At 40.6% G+C, this 16818-nt stretch overlaps 1 protein-coding gene and 1 long non-coding RNA gene across 4 annotated transcripts in view; one reads left to right on the top strand and one right to left on the bottom strand.

The window, feature by feature from the left end:
* The window catches only part of LOC139363916 (uncharacterized), a 34043-nt gene extending 18580 nt beyond the window's left edge, over positions 1-15463 (top strand). For both annotated transcript variants that reach the window (XR_011625128.1, XR_011625127.1), the window contains exon 3: positions 15184-15463. This is a non-coding gene — a long non-coding RNA (uncharacterized lncRNA). The remainder of the gene's footprint in view (positions 1-15183) is intronic.
* RETREG1 (reticulophagy regulator 1) overlaps positions 1-16818 on the bottom strand; it is a 149569-nt gene that overhangs the window by 10798 nt on the left and 121953 nt on the right. The gene's annotated exons all lie outside the window — the stretch shown is intronic.

The following is a 16818-nucleotide window of genomic DNA, read 5'->3' as shown; positions in this document are numbered from 1 at the left end:
TTAATTCCTGCTCTTGCAATCCTAACTCATAAAAACATACCAGTTCAAACGATCCCTGTTAAGGATCCTCAAATTCATTCATTTAAGAGATTATTAAGAGATAAGTGCCTACCATGTTGAAGGCACTGCCACAGAGCTATGGATATGGCAATAACAAAAGCAGCTAAGTTTCTAGCAGAAGACAAGGATTGTTAGTGAACTGTCATCTGAGCTATGGTAGAGTACTACGGTGAGGCTGATCTCTGGATTCAACTCCAGTAGCCCTGAGACAAGTCAAAACTACCTTCGCCCTTAGATGCTCAACTATACAGAAGCTTGTGTACATACAGATTCTGTGACTTTTAATGTATTTTGAATAGTAAAGCAATTTGTAAATTACAATTCCTTTTTATAAAAATAATTTTAATCCAAGTTTAAATGAGTGCAATAGCATTTTTTAAAAAGGGGAAGTATACCATTTTCCTTCCTCTTTGTTCTTTCAACCTCAACTAATGCTCTGAAGAGTCACTGAGCTACCAGTTGTCCTGGCTGATGTTATTCCTACAGGTAGATTTCCTGTCTGTCATAAGAAATGAACTTTTGGGCATGGTTTATGCATCTATTAACTCTACCCACTCTTGAATCACTGAGCAAATCTATTTTCACTGGGACCATATCTGGCACCAGGTTTGCATACCCCATGATTCCACATCTATTAAAATACTAAGTGCATAGCTAAGAAGCAGATATCTGTGGCAAAATCTTGCCAGGGCTCTGCTGTTTAAAAAGAGACATTTCTTGAAGAAATATGCTGAAATTCATCCATGATTCTGCAATACAGTGGCTGAGCCTGGGTCTTTCATCTGGTTTGGAACTGATAACTTCCCAGCTAAAGAGACAAAAAGAAAAAAATATATTAAATGTGGTCATCGGGGGGTGACTGTTAAATGGAGTGATAGCTTCTAGTTTTTAGCTCACTGAGGTTCCTGTGGAAAATGAGGGCAGGGAGAAAGCTTGTTGCTGGCCCATGCATCACACTCAACACTGAAGTGGTCTTAAAAATAAAAATATTAAATATAAAAAAATGTGGCAAAATCTTGCCAAGATATCTGCTTAGTGGGAAAAGATTTTGCACCGAAGAGCAAAGGCTTTGTGGCAAAGGAAATGCAAGGTTATTAAAATGCAGTCTGTTTTCTCAGAACAATATAGATTTGCTGCAAATTAGCACAGACAGGCTAGGCTACTGTTCAGTTTAATGGGACCATGAAGATGACAGAAAACATTTTAATTTAGGCTCTCTATGCATACTGAACAACTATTTAAGATTCATTTGAACTGTTTGCCAAATAAAATTCTAACAAAAAATCAATGAAAAGCTATAATGGAAGGATTTGTTATTTTCTTTTAAAGATTAAGATGGAATAAATGAACAGATTAAGATGGAATAAACAATCTCCCACCTTGGCCTTCCAAAGTGCTGGGATTACAGGCATGAACCACTGTGCGAGGACAAAAAAATATTTTTTTGAATGAATGGTACTTTGTACAGATGCTGGAACTTTGTTCTAATATCATCTTTAGGATTCACGTCTTGGAAATGACACCATATCCGTATTTGTTTATATATTTTTTATTATTGCTTAAGTAAATGTCCCCAAATTGTAAAAGAGCCTAGTATAATATTAAATTGCCACTATAGAGATAATGTTAGAACAAAGACTTCATCTAACTTAAGGTGTTTTATAGAGATTACAATGAAATAACTAAAAACTCTCTTTTGCATTTAAGGGTCTTATCTATTTTCCACAGTGGACTTCAAGTGGACACCATCTATCCATTAATTTATTCATTTATTCAATAAAAAGTTATTAAGTTTCCCCTTTGTGTCTTGCATTACACTAAATGTGGAAAATACTGTTATTTCAAAAACTTGAATGCTGGTAGCACTATTCCTCTGTGTCTATAGGTAAACACTATTTGCTGGAAAGAAAGAAAAAAATAATCTTTGACTATCTTCCATACTCATAAGAAAACACTCTTAATTATATTACATTTTTCCCCTTTTAAAAAGCCTCACATAATCGTTTTTTGGGACAATAAATTTCATCATTACTTACATTTTTATTAGCACAATAAATTATAATTGATATTGAATTTTTATAATCACAAACAGAAAAGAGAACTTCACTGTGTACAACTTGAAAATAATATCTAACCAAATGGGTTTGTAAAGAGTAATAAGTGTTTGAGATTAAAAATAAATGTTCAGATTGTGCTGAATAAAATTTAATGGAAATATATATGATTTAAAAAGAAAATGTAAGTTCCAGGGTGAAGAAAAGATGTCACTCCACATCTTTTCTTCTGGACCAAAAACAGATTCTCTCTGGGAGTTTAATAATAGTTTTAAATTGCCCAGTGATTAATTCTGAGTACCGTAGGAACTCACATTTCTATAGTCTTCCAGTGAGTTTACCATTAATTTATGTCACCACAGTTCAATTTAGGTTATATGGAATTAGATAATTTGGCATGAGATGGGACATTTGATGTCAACTTTTCAAATTCCCCTATTTTATAGGTGAGGAACGTGAAATCCAAGTTTTTACAGCTAGTGTGAGGCAGAGCCAAGACCCAAGGCCAGGACTCTGGGTTTCCAATACAGTTCTAATCCTTTAAAATGTGTGCCCTCTTTAAAGGTGAATACATTCAATGACATTCTTTGAAGAGACCACGTGGCAATTCAGAACGAGAAGGAACATTTCATGTTCCTCCCCACTCTTTCCTAGAATCAGAAGAGATGAGGTGTGATCGACCAATACCAACGTGCCATCATGCAGGAGCAACCCTTTCCAGGAAAACAGAGCACTTCATGTGCAGAACCCAAATACTCAGCAGAAACCAAGATCTATGCTTAGTGCTTGGTTGACGTTTAACACAGGTGTCATCTGCACACACACACATACACACGCTGAGTTGCTACGTAATGAAACTCTAGGTTTTCCTAGAGAGCCTTATTTGGAAAACACGTAACTAGAAAAAAGATCTCCTGTGAATGCTGGGCAAGGCTTGGGGAACAGATCTTTTCCATGGTGTGTGGCTGTCTTCCCACCATCCTTGGCACTGATCACCATGCAACATAAGGCCCAACTAACATAAAAGGAGATGAAAATACCTAAGGCTTCAAAACATTTTGAGTTTGTACTAAGTTCCTAACCAAACAATACAAGTCTTCTGTGACTGACGCTCAACTAAGGGAGAAAATTCATTACCAGTAGCTTTATTAATATTTCCTCCTTAGCTTCAGAAAGAACATGTACTTTCCAAGTTCAAAGAGAAATAGGTTCTTTGGTTCATCTTTCTATACATCTTCCCTCCCTCTCCCCAGTCTTCCAGCTGTCTCTCACACTCTTGCCTTCACTAAGGAGTGAACTCACCACACACTCCAGCCACAAAATAAAGACCATTTAAGAGTCACCCCCTGATGACCATCATCCCCAACTTTCCATCCTCATAGCCAGTCCAGTTCAAGTAGTTCCCAGGGAGAAGTCACTACAAGTCCCAGCCTCTACTTGGCCATGCCATCTTTCAAATGGGCTTTGCTCAAGGATCTGTAACTGTAAACGATTCCCCAAAAAAGCCCCAGCAGATGCCATCTTGTTGAGTTTTCCTTCTTAACTAAAAACTAGTCAGGTGTTTTGATGAAGGCCATTCTGCAATCAAGCAATTCTTTATCAAGGAACCCTAAGCCAGGGCAAAGTGCTTTTTCAGCAGCTGAAGAATTTCTGGTTTTACCTGCCAGTGAAACTCTAAGGGAACAAAACATGGAAAGATGGCTCCTTGGACAAGCAGCCTCACTTTGTCCACAAAAAAAGGAGGTTTGGCTTCTCAGTAGAATTGCAAGCCAACATCCCTTCTTTCTTCCTCCCTGTCCCTATTAGAATACAATTTGTTATACACATTGCGTGGTCTGGCCAAATAAGCCCTTCGTGCAGTTCCTGAAGATGTAGTTGTGAGACACCCAGGGCACGGTTTAAGCAGCAGCTTTCTGGGCCTTACTGAAGAGACAGAGATGGAGCAGGCCTGGGGGAGGCTCAGAAATCTGCCTTTTAACAGGTGTCCCAGATGATGCTGAGGCAGGTGTTTCTTACCCTAAGAGTCACTGTGAGAAATATCCTTGATAAAGTAACATTGAATTGAAGAGGGAGACTTCTGCTTCTCGGCAAGATGGTGTGAGAGGGAGCCGATATACCCAACCCACCTGAAACAATCAAAAGGCAATAAAGAAAAAATCTATGGAACAACGATTTTTAAAAATCTGGGCATTAGGCAAGGAAGGACAGTGACTCCTAAGGGATGATAAACCAATAAGGGAGTTATGTGATCACCCAGCTCTCTGCCCTGAGTTTTCCTGGCCTGGGAGCAGAGGCAGCAACCCAGGTAACACCTGGCAACTCCCTGAGTTGAGGAGACACAGATGAGTTTCCAAAAAGGCACTCCCAGGGGCCAGAGTTTGCAGGACCCAGTGCTGGAGAGTAGAGCACAGTGCAGAAGGAGACAAAGGGAGAGGTCTGTTGTGGGGGACTCCTGGAGTCTTCAGCTGAGGCTTGGCTGGACAGGCGTGTGAGGAGCCCGGAGGCCAGGGAAGAGCCATCAGAAAGGACTAGAAGGAACGGTATCTTTTGCCAAGAATGACACCTGGTCCTACCAACTAGACTGAAAAACCTCAAAATTCACAGACATGGGTGGAATACTCAGAAGGGTCCTGCCTCAGTAGCAGAGAATATCAGTCCTAAACTAAATGCAGCTCTGGTCCTAACAAGTCTTAAAAGCACACCTTAGGCCAGGTGTGGTGGCTCACGCCTGTAATCCCAGAACTTTGGGAGGCCCAGGTGGGCAGATCACAAGGTCAGGAGATCGAGACCATCTTGGCCAACATGGTGAAACCCTGTCTCTACTAAAAGTACAAAAATTAGCCAGGCATGATGGTGTGCACCTGTAGTCCCAGCTACTCAGGAGGCTGAGGCAGGAGAATCACTTGAACCTAGGAGGTGGAGGCTGCAGTGAGCTGAGATAGTGCCACTGCACTCCAGCCTGGGCAATAGAGCAAGACTCTGTCTCAAAAAAAAAAAAAAAAAAAAAAAACAGACCTTAAAGGGATCAAACTGATTTTAAGTGATTCAACCACCATCCGTAGGATACAAAGTGGTGAATTTTGTTATGAACCAAATAACTCAGTCAAACTGGGATGTGAAGCAGTTCACTTATTTTACTTTCATGTGTATCTTTTAAATTATTGTGTACCTTTGTTCCCTTAAAAATACAGTTATCAAAACAATGTTTAAATATTCTAAGATTTGTCTTTGTGTAGTTTAATGCCTGCATAATGGAATTCTAATGCACTCTGCCGGCAGTTTCAGAATGCAGCACACAGTATACTCCATTAGGGGGTTCTGTAAGACTAAGAAATACGACACTCTTGTGCTCTTTAAAAATAGATTGTAATTCTGTAAGAGAGAACATGTGCTAGCAGCCTGTTTCATCTCTTTCACCAATAGTGTCTTTCAGCACTAGAAAAAATAACGCTGCAACAAAATGAATCTTGGCATAGAAGAAATAGCATCTCATTATCATTTAACTTCTGTTCATTTCAATAAATATGCAGTGAATGTACATTAACTGTCACCATTCCCGGCCCTGGGACTGAGAGTTGACTAAGGCACAGCCCGTAACCAATAAGTTAAAGTGTACATGTGACCCAAGAATGATTCAAAGCACACACACTCGTGATACATGAAATGTTTAAAATGGCATTTAATTGTATCTAGGGCTATTGGAGAGACATGAATTTGAAAACTAAGTTGGGGATTGGATATATGAGGAGAACTTGTTAAATGTAAGATCTTTTCACTATTGTACATTTTACAGGACAATGTTTTAGCATATACTAATGAACTTAAAAGTGTTTTTACAACCCAGTTATTTTTGAAAGCAAAAAATTATATTTTTAATATATCAAAGCTAAAATCTTTTCACGTATTTCTTGAGCTTTAGATTTGAGGAGATAATTGCCAACCAGAGAGAGGAAACCTGGAGTAGACAGAAGAAGAGAGGAAGGGAAAAAGGATATATGCGAGGCAGGGAGAGAATATGAATGAATCCTGATAATCTGGTTTGAGTTCTTGGGTCCTGTTAGGCCCAAAAGGCAAGGTGCAAAGCAAATCCACCCATGGACATCCCCCATGATTGCAGCCAATTCCCTTGTGCCTTAAGCTGGTTTCTGGCATTTGTAACACAAAATAAAGTGCCACATGTGTCAGTAGAAGCAATGGAAAATTGTTTAAAATATTTTAAATTATGAATAAACGTAACTATAAAAAAGAGTTATAAGATTACGCAGATTACTATAACAGTTTTATTTAGATGGCAATTTGTAGTAGAAAGGAAAGATGCAATTAGGTTATATAATAAATCAAGCAAAGGCAGTTTGTTAACAATTAAAGGGGGTTACAGGCAGCATAAAAAAGAATAGCTAACACTCCCCAGGGATCAGGTAGTGAAGAGCATCTTGTAAACTTACTGTCTTGTTCAATCCTTAGAACCAACCTGTGAGTGATTTACTGTTCATTATTCCTGTTCAACAGATTGAGGAAGTTGAGGCCCAGATACATCAGCAATAGTGTCCAAGGTCACAGAATGAACACACAATGGAATAGGGAAGTAATACATGGAACTGGGAATGCACCTAATGTGGGGTGAGATACAGAAAAAACACTCTCTGGATTGGAACCTGGGGACTACCGCAAAGATAAGTAGGAAAGCACGTTAGGGCAGTGCCCCGGGCAGGATTATGGATCCCTAAATGCCAAGCTACACACATAGAAATCAAAATAGCTAAAAAGCGGCTTTGGTTCCCAGGTGAAACTCCTTGGTCCTAAGGCGTCTAGATTCTTATTTTCTCTCTGAACCCCTCCAGCTGTTGCTAAATTAGTACCCACAAAGTGATTCCATAATCATGAATCCAACTTCTGAAACTTAAATTACAACACGTGCCCATAATAATCATGACCATGGCAACTATCTGCTGAGCTCTCCCTGTGTGCCAGGCACTATGTTAAGCACTCTGCCTGCATTGTCCCAATGTCCTCCACGTGATCCTCCTATGACCCCATCCCCATTACAATACCCTGCAAGGTAGGGTTATCTCCATTTTACCCAAGAGAAAACTGAGGCTGAAAAGGGCTTGAAACATGGCAGATCTCCTGGTTACTGACCACAACTGTCGTATCTGGTAACATTCTTTCGTGGCAATTATCAATTGCTATTTATGACATTTGTAACACTGACTCCCTATTAGACTTTAAATTCCATAAAGGAATTCTTGGTCAGTGCTCTGTCTTCAGTAGCAAACAGAGCTTGACATCTATGAGGCACATAAAAATATTGAATGAATATAAACAGTAAACATCCAAAGAAGAAAATATCAAACATAATTAACAGTGGTTATTTAGTGGCACCATGTTTTTCATTCACTTATCTGAATGTTTGTATACATTACATGTTGGTGATAATTAGCATGCATTCCTTTATATGTATAAAAATATACAAAACAATAGACAAAAAGTTATATTAAAAATCTGGAAAACAACTGTCATCTATATGGAAGAGTTTTGTTTGTTCTTTTGTGCAAATAGGCAGTTAAAATACCTTCAAAATTAGCTAATTAGGAAATACGGGCCAGGCACAGTGGCTCACACCTGTAATCCCAGCACTTTGGGAGACAAAGGCAGGAGGATCCCTTGAGCCCCAGAGTTCACGACCAGCCTAGTCAACATGGCAACACCCCGTCTCTACTTTAAAAAAAAAAAAGAGAGGGAGGGAGGAAGGGAGAAAGGGAGAAAGGGAGGGAGGGAGGGAGGGAGGGAGGGAGGGAGGGAGGGAGGAAGGAAGGAAGGAAGGAAGGAAGGAAGGAAGGAAGGAAGGAAGGAAGGAAGGAAGGAAAGGAAGGAAGGAAGCAAGGAAGGTTGGTTCATATATTCCAAGACTTTCTGCAACTGGAAATCAGTATTTCATATGAGATTTCTGCTGGCAAAACTTGAGCCTTAATGTGTTACTAGGGAATCCCTGGATCCACCAGTATCTCCTGTGGACACTGTTCCCACATGGCCCACCAGCATTTGTGATGCCAGTAGAGAACAGGACTGGGCCCTGATAAGTAGGGCAGAATGGAAAGATCGATGAATATCCAACCTTCACATGGAATATCAGAGAAAAAATGACTCCCTTTTTGGTTTTGCTTTTCAAGTTTTTGTAGGGCAACTGCACCCCACTGGAGAATATTTTCAGATAGTGTTATCCGCGCGCGCACACACACACACACACACACACACAACTATTCTTGTTAAGTTTTAACTTTTTCACATCCTTATGAATTTATAGTGCAATAATCATTTCCAAAGATGTTTTAATTTCTGTTATAATACCTCCAGAAAGTTTACATTATTTCACACTACTCATTATTTTATTTTTAATTTGTAAGAAATGGAAGGTGAAGCCAAACGATATTTTTCAGAAAGTTTGCTATGTCGCCATTCCATATTGACAAACTTAAAAAAAAAAGGGGGGGGATTTGTTATAACTTGTCACCTGGCAACCATGACAAACAGCTGCTGCAACCATCACACCTATAAATACGCTCTGGCTCGGAGATCCTTCATTCTCAGCTAGTGACTAAGGGCCTCATGCTCTCTACTGGTAGTGGACATCTGTTGATGCTAATTCCTGTTGAATTTTTCTTAGAAAGGTCAGTCAGTATCTGGTTACAGATTTTAACATTTCTTAGTGTAATGTGTTAGAATTTTTTTTTAATCCTGTGGATACTTATTATGTTCCTCTGTGTGTGGGCACTTGCATGTGAGTGTATGTAGGCAGAGAAACAAAATACAAACAGATATATTTCTCTGCATGAGCACTCACAGAATTAGAACCATGACAAAGCAAATAAGATGTGTCAACTGGAGGATTAAAAAAAGCAAACACAAGATTAAGAAATTACATAGCACTCAACTTGAAGGATTCACTTTCTCAGGCCAATTAAGCCACGTGAGCAACTCCTCCCAAGGCCAGGGACCAGAAGGCGCCAGTGAGTGCCGGCTTTTTCTGCCTGGAGCAGCTTTCTGCCCAGAGAGCCCCGCCTTCCTCAGGGCAACTTCGTGTTCTATTTGGGGCTCTCTCTTTTTTTATACCAAGTTTAAAACGAGTCAGAGATCAGCTACCTACTTTTGCGATTGACCCTTTCCACCTCCCATCTCAAACAGAGCACTGCTACTTCTCCAGGTGATCATCAATCATCCAATCCACCTAGATCATTTGGGAGGCTGACACTCAACTACCCACTACAGTATTTATTACAGATTCAAGTTTCTATGAACAAGATGCCAAGTATAAGTCATTTTTCAACGTTTTTAATTTTAATAACTAGACTTTCATAAGCCCAGGGCATGAGTAATGCAAACTCCATTACTAGCTCAGGACAAGCACCTACTTGAGACCGGCAGGAGATTCAACACCCTTTCATTTGTGAATGCCAAGATTTGCTTCAATCACTGTCCCCGAGGGCAGAAAATATTTCTACTTTATTCCTGAAGGACAGATAATATCAGATAGCCAAGAAACACTCCTCAGGGAAAACAAAACTGTTATTGTGAAGCATGTTTGCTAATTTAGATGTAAGCCTTTTCTTGCATTCCACTTAGGACCCACAATTTCCAATGAATTTCAACCCAGGGTTTACTGTAGTTGGAGTCAAAAGTAAATGTCCCTTCCCTGTATTGTAACATTTGGCCTACTTATATGAAACCTGTGACGATACTAAAAAATATGCTTCCTACAGCACAAAAAAAGTCATTAACAATATCGTTCCTAATTTTGCTTTTTAGAGATGGTACCCATCACACTGGGCCTGAGCACCAGGTATATACAACTCAAACACTGAATTTTCAAGTTTCTCCAAAGTGCTTTTATTATGAAGGCCAATTCAATTTACTTTTGTTTGGAGAATCAACGTTTGTAATAAAAAGCAATAACCTGGAAGATAGCAAACCTGCAGTGACTATCGCAGCACATGGATATATTCAGTCAAGATGAGATATTCAGTCAAGTCAAGGGCTGTTTAATTAGGTCTTGTTCCAAACTTAGTCCTTTAAAGAGTATATCTCATTTATCTTCACATAAATAATCAGAGGCTTTTAAAGGAATACACTCTTACTAAGAGAATCAGACCCTTATCAGTCAACAGAAAAAAATGACAATGCTTGCTAAACTTGCCCTTAGTCTCTCTCAATAGCAGATTTTGAGAATAAGCTATTATGTAAATAGTACATGTATTAATGGTAAATTAATAAATATAATATTCAACAACAGTATGCAGGGAAGATGGGTATGGGTATGAACTTGGGATTACAGATGACACAAACAAGAAATGGTAGAAAGTTAATGATATGGTTTGAATCTGTGTCTCCACGAAATCTCATGTTGAATTGTAGTCCCAAGTGTTGGAAGTGGGGCCTGGTGGGAGGTGGTCGAATCAGGGGACAGACTCTCATAAATGGTTTAGTACCATCCCCTTGGTGCTGTGCTCATGACGGTGAGTTCTCAAGAGATCTGGTTGTTTAAAACGTGTGTGGCACCTATCCCCTCTCTCTCTTACTCCTGCTCTGGCCATGTAAGATGTGCCTTGCTTCCTCTTTGCCTTCTGCCATGATTGGAAGCTTCCTTAGGCCTCCCCAGAAGCAGAAGCCGCTATGCTTCCTGTAGAGCCTACAGAACCATGAGCCAATTAAAATTATTTTCCTTACAGATTACGCAGTCTCCAATATTTCTTTATAGCAGTGAAAGAACAGACTAATACAGAAAATTGGTACCAAAGAGTGGGGGCATTGCTACAAAGATATCTAAAAATGTGGAAGCAGCTTTGAGACTGGGTAATAGGCAGAAGTTGCAAGAGTTTGGAGAGCTCAAAAGAAGACAGAGAGATGAAGGAAAATTTGGAACATCCTGGAGACTTGAATGGTTGTAGCCATTTGTATTGCTATGCTGGTAGCGATATGGAAAGTGAAGACCAGGCTGATGAAGTCTCAGGTGGAAATGAGGATGTTACTGGGAACTGGAGCAAAGGTCACTTTTACTATGCCTTAAGCAAGGCAACTGGCTGCATTGTGTCCCTGCCCTGTGAAACTCTGAACTTAAGAGTGATGATTTAGGGTATCTGGTGAAAGAAATTTCTAAGCAGCAAGGCGTTCAAGATTCAGCCTGGCTGCTTCTAAAAACTAATGCTTATATGTGTGAGCAAAGAAATGATGTGTAACTGGAACTTACATTTAAAAGGAAAACAGACCAAAAAAGTTTGAAAAATTTACAGCCTGGCCATGTGGTAGAAAAGAAAAGCCCATTTTTTAGGGGAGGAATTCAAGCAGGCTGCAGATATTTGCAGAAGTAAAAAAGAGCCAAGTACAAATAGCCAAGTCAACAGGGAAAAAGCCCCATTGTCAAATGCATTTCAAAGACCATCTAGCAACCCCTCCCATCACAGGCCCAGAGGCCTAGGAGGACAGAATGGTTTTTGTGGGCCAGGCCCAGGCCACCTCTGCCCTGAACAGCCTTGGGACACTGCTCCCTACATCCCAGTCATTCCGGTTCCAACTATGGCTCAAAGAGGCCCAGGTACAGCTTGGACCGCTGCTTCAGAGGGTGCAAGCCATAAGCCTTGGTGGCTTCCATGTGGTGTTAAGCCTGTAGGTGCACAGAGTGCAAGAGTTGAGGCTTGGCAGCTTCTGCCTGGATTTCAGAGGATGTATGGAAAAGCCTGGGTGTTCAGGCAGAGGCCTGCTGCAAGGGTGGCACCCTCAAGGAGAATCTCTACTAAGGCAATGGAGAGGAGAAACATATGGTTGGAGCCCCCATATGAAGTCCCCACTGGGGCACTGCCTAGTGCAGCTGTGAGAAGAGGGCTACCATTCTCCAGACTCCAGAATGATAAGTCTACCAGCAGCTTGCACCCTCAGGCTGGAAAAGTCACAGGCACTCAGCACCAGTCCATGAGAGCAGCTGCAGGGGCTGAACCCTGGAAAGCCACAGGGCAGAGATGCCCAAGGACTTGGGAACCCATCCTTCACACAAGTGTGCCCTGCATATGTCACAGAGAGTCAAAGGAGATTATTTTGGAGCTTTAAGATTTAATGACTGACCAGCCAGGTTTCAAACTTGCATGGGACTTTTTGCCTCCTTAGTTTTGACCAATTTCTCCCGTTTGGAACAGGAATATTTACCCAATGCCTGTACCCCATTGTATCTTGGAAGTAACTAACTTGTTTTTTATTTTACAGGCTCATGGGGGTAAGGGACTAACCTTGTCTCAGGTGGAACTCTGTACTTTTGAATTTTGAGTTAATGCTGGAATAAGTTAAGGTTTTGGGGAGACTATTTGGAAGCATGATCGTATTTTGAAATGTGAGAAGGACATGAGATTTGGGGAGCCAGGGGCCAAATGATATGCTTTGGATCTGTGTCCCTGCCCAAATCTCATGTTGAATTGTAATCCCCAGTGTTTGGGGTGGGGCCTAGTGGGAAGTGATTGGATCACACGGTCCGATTTCTCATGAATGGCTTAGTGCTATGAAATACCTGAGACTGGATAATTTATAAAGAAAAGAGGTTTAACTGGCTTACGGTTCTGCAGGCTGTACAAGAAACACAGCAGCTACTGCTTGCTATATATTAAAAATACCTTCTATATAACAGAAGGGATCAACTCGGAATTCTGTTATGAATCAACTCATTAGCAAATGAAATTAATGTTCTTGTAACCATTTATGCTAAAGAATGTAGGGCTATAGTAATACACAAATCACAGTAGCATGGCCACCACAGATGATACTGGGAGGCCATTCGGGGGTCTGACTAATCCACATGAGGAATCTGGGTTTCTCTGCTTGTAAAATAAGGAGCTGAATGTTAACCTTTTTTGGATCATGGCCCTCTTTGAAATATCTGTAGATCCTTATGGCTGCAGTCTTCACTAATGTTATCTTTCCTTAGCAAAGCCAGTAAAATCTAGAACTAGAAATTCTGTGTTTAATCAAAGCAAGGATCTCTGATTTCACTGGAAACAAAAATGGGGGTTAAAACGCAAAGGATTTATGAGAAACAATGGTTGCTGCTACATGTCAGGGCCTAATTACCTGGCAGTAATTAAATCTTCCTTTCTCATTTTCATCATGGGGCTTAACAAGGCTATTATAACCTGTCCTTATAATATGCAAATAATGGTCACTTCCAAGCTACTTTTTAAATATCAGATAGCATCCTCCTTCCCTTATCTAGAATGGTATAGATTAGTTATTAATTCCAAAGCATATTAAAGAGAGACTGGTATTTGAGTCAGGTGTGACAAGACAAAAATTTTTTAAAAAGAGATGGTATGGCCAGGCACAGTGGCTCACACCTGTAATCCCAGCACTTTGGGAGGCTGAGGCAGGCAGATCATGAGATCAGGAGATCAAGACCATCCTGGCTAATGGTGAAACCTCGTCTCTACTAAAAATACAAAAAATTGGCTGGATGTGGTGGTGGGCGCCTGTACTCCCAGCTACTTGGGAGGCTGAGGCAGGAGAATGGCATAAAACCAGGACGCAGAGCTTGCAGTGAGCCAAGATCACGCCACTGCACCCCAGTCTGGGTGACAGAGCAAGACTCTGTCTCAAAAAAAAAAGGGGGGGGATAGTAGGAACATTCTTAGACTCAGGGTATAAGTTGAGTGCTGACTGGGGACTAACAAACCTAGCAGTCCACCGCTGTGGTATTCGATTCAATCCAATAAATCTTCACTTAGGTGTGGGGACTCAGGGGGTTATCAAATTGCCAATTGATTTAGGGCTTCAAACAAATTGATGTATTAGGCATGTTACTAGTTTTATTTATTTAAAAAAGGAGCAAGAATTTAATGATAGAAGTCAAATCCAAGTAAAGGATCATTCTAAACTTTTCTGCTCAACCCCCACAAACCTTTTTAGTTTTGTCCACACTTTAAAAAAAAAAAAAAACAGTAGCATTAGCAACTTGCTCCTACTCTCTCCAATGCATTTAACTTAATTTTCATAAACAGCTATATGTATTAAAATATAGGTTTTCCTATCATATCAAATGTCAAAGCAACAGTGGTCTAAATAAGAGACGAGTTCATTTCTCCCCTATGTCACAGCAGAGCATAGAGGTCCCAGGCTGATATGGGACATCCATAATGTTGGAGACCCAGGCCCTTTCCATCTCATTGCTCAGACACTGTCAAATCACACTGCCACCCCATGGACCTTTCCCCATCCACACTGCCACCAGCAGGAAGGGGTAAAAAGAAGCCAAGATAAGTCCCTTTTCTCTTTAAAGTCATGGCCTACAAGTTGCCTGTGCAACTTCCATTCTCCTCCCACTGGCTGGAACATAGAAACATGGCCATGCCTACTTGCAAGAAAGTCTAGGAAACATAGTTCAATTGCTGGTGGCCACCACCCAGCTGAAACTTAGAATTCCATTACACAGAAAAGAAAGGGAAGCTGGGTATTTTGGAACAACCAACAGAATCTGCCACAACAATTCTCTTTTTGATCCCTTATTTCATCAGTTTACATAATTGTATGCAATTACAATGGAAACAATGGGCACAAAGAGATTTGAGAATAAACACAACAGATTCAGCAAGCACACAACTCAAATGGTAGAAGCCGTGAGATACAGAGTAGGAGTAGGCAAACATTTTCTGTAAAGGGACAGATAGTAGGTATTTTTGGCTTTGTTGGCTATACAACTCTGCCACTGTAGCAAGAAGGCAGCCATAGACAATATGAAAATCAAATAACATGGTTGTGATCCAATAACTTCATATACAAAAATCAGGCTGCAGGGTGGATTTGGGCCCAGGCACAGGAATCTACTAGTTCAGGGTGTCATAGGTTCAGACACATGGCTATACAAAGGTGATGAAAATCACTAATTCCACAAGCTACTAGGAACTATTAAGAGAGCTTCTACTCTAATAGCACCTCCCATTTATTGAGCACACACCAAGTGCTAGGCATGACATTAGCAGCTTTATTATTATCTCTAATCCTCACAACAATCTGATGAAGTGGGTAAAATGCCTCCATTTTCCAGATAAGAAAGCAGACACAGCCAAGAAGATGCAACCAGGATCAGAACCCAGTCTTTCCAGTCTCAATCCACCAGCCTCCAACGCCCGTTCTCTTCCAGATGAAACAAGTTCTTCTATGGAAGTTGGATGAAAAATTTTCCTTTGGCTAGCAATAAGTGAAATAAATGCACACAATTTCTTGTCACACTACTGGCAAAGCTGCTATGTCAGATTTGACATGTAAAGTATTACAATGACAAAGGCTTTCCTCTGATCTTAAAATAGCCCCTGCCTAGCAGTTAACCCGGGCTTTAGCAGGGAGGCACCTAACCTTCAGATTTTCCTGGGTAAAGTTGCCAAGGTCATAAGCTTCACAACATTGGTAACTAATAGGGGTGGGGGGGATAAAAGTCAAGGTCCCATCAACATCACTGACCACTTATAATGTCTTTGAAAGTTTATCTAAATAAAGAGAAGGATTATCACCCTCTGTCCTCATCTCAGGATAGGCATGTACCATTCCACCATTGCCATGCATGGCAGACCACACTAATGTGTCATAGTACTCTTTCCAGAAAATTCCCAACAAGGCCTCATGATCCTATTAGAGCTTCAGGCACCATTTCCAGTTTATAGGAGTTGGCATGAGAGAATGAAGTCATCAAACCCTCAACACTTGCCTTATGGGACACAACAGCTTCCAATTTTCCCCTCAACTGTGCCCAAAAAAAAGGAATGATCAGTTACCTCCTTTATCATCATTGCCAATGTTTGCTGTACCTTAGTTTATTGAGCAAATCTCTTCTTGTTTCAGCAAGCAAGTCAATTCATTCGCGGTTTATGATTTCTCTATGCATTCATTTTATAATAAAGTCTATCTCAAAGCCTTCCTGAGCACAAACAAATATGCTTCCAAAAGGAAGTTTTCACAATATTTCAGAATGCAGAAACTATGACTACAGTCATGCATCATTTACCAATGGGGATATGTTCTAAGAAATGCATCATTAGGCTATTCTGTCACTGTGTGAACACCAAAGAGTATACTTACACAAACCTGGATGGGATAGCCTACTACACACCGAGGCTACAGGGTACAGCCTATTGCTTCCAGGCTACAAACATGTACAGCACACTGCTGTACTGAATACTGCAGGCAATTATAACACAATGGTAAGTATCTGTGCATCTAAACGTAGAAAAGGTACAATAAAAATATAGAATAAAAGATTTTTTAAAATGGGGCCGGCACAGTAGTTCACGCCTATAATCCCAATACTTTGGGAAGTCGAGGCAGATGGATTGCTTGAGTTCAAGAGTTCAAGACCAGCCTGGACAACATGGCAAAACCCAATCTCTACAAAAAATACAAAGATTAGCCAGCATGGTGGTGCATGCCTGTAGCTGCAGCTACTCAGGAGGCCGAGGCAGGAGGATCACTTGAGCCCAGGAGGTCGAGGCTGCAGTGAGCCAAGATCGTGCCAATGCACTCCAGCCTGGGCAACACAGCGAGACCCTGTCTCAAAAAAAAAAAAAAAGAAAAAAAAATGATGCACCTATATAATGTACTTACCACGGATGGAGCTTGTGGGACTAGAACTTCCTCTGGGTGAGTCAGTGAGTGATGAGTGAATGTGAAGGCCTAAGACATTACTGTG

Source organism: Macaca nemestrina, chromosome 6, assembly GCF_043159975.1.
Source record: "Macaca nemestrina isolate mMacNem1 chromosome 6, mMacNem.hap1, whole genome shotgun sequence".
Taxonomy (NCBI): Eukaryota; Metazoa; Chordata; class Mammalia; order Primates; family Cercopithecidae; genus Macaca; species Macaca nemestrina.
This window is presented reverse-complemented; position numbering and strand designations above follow the sequence as displayed.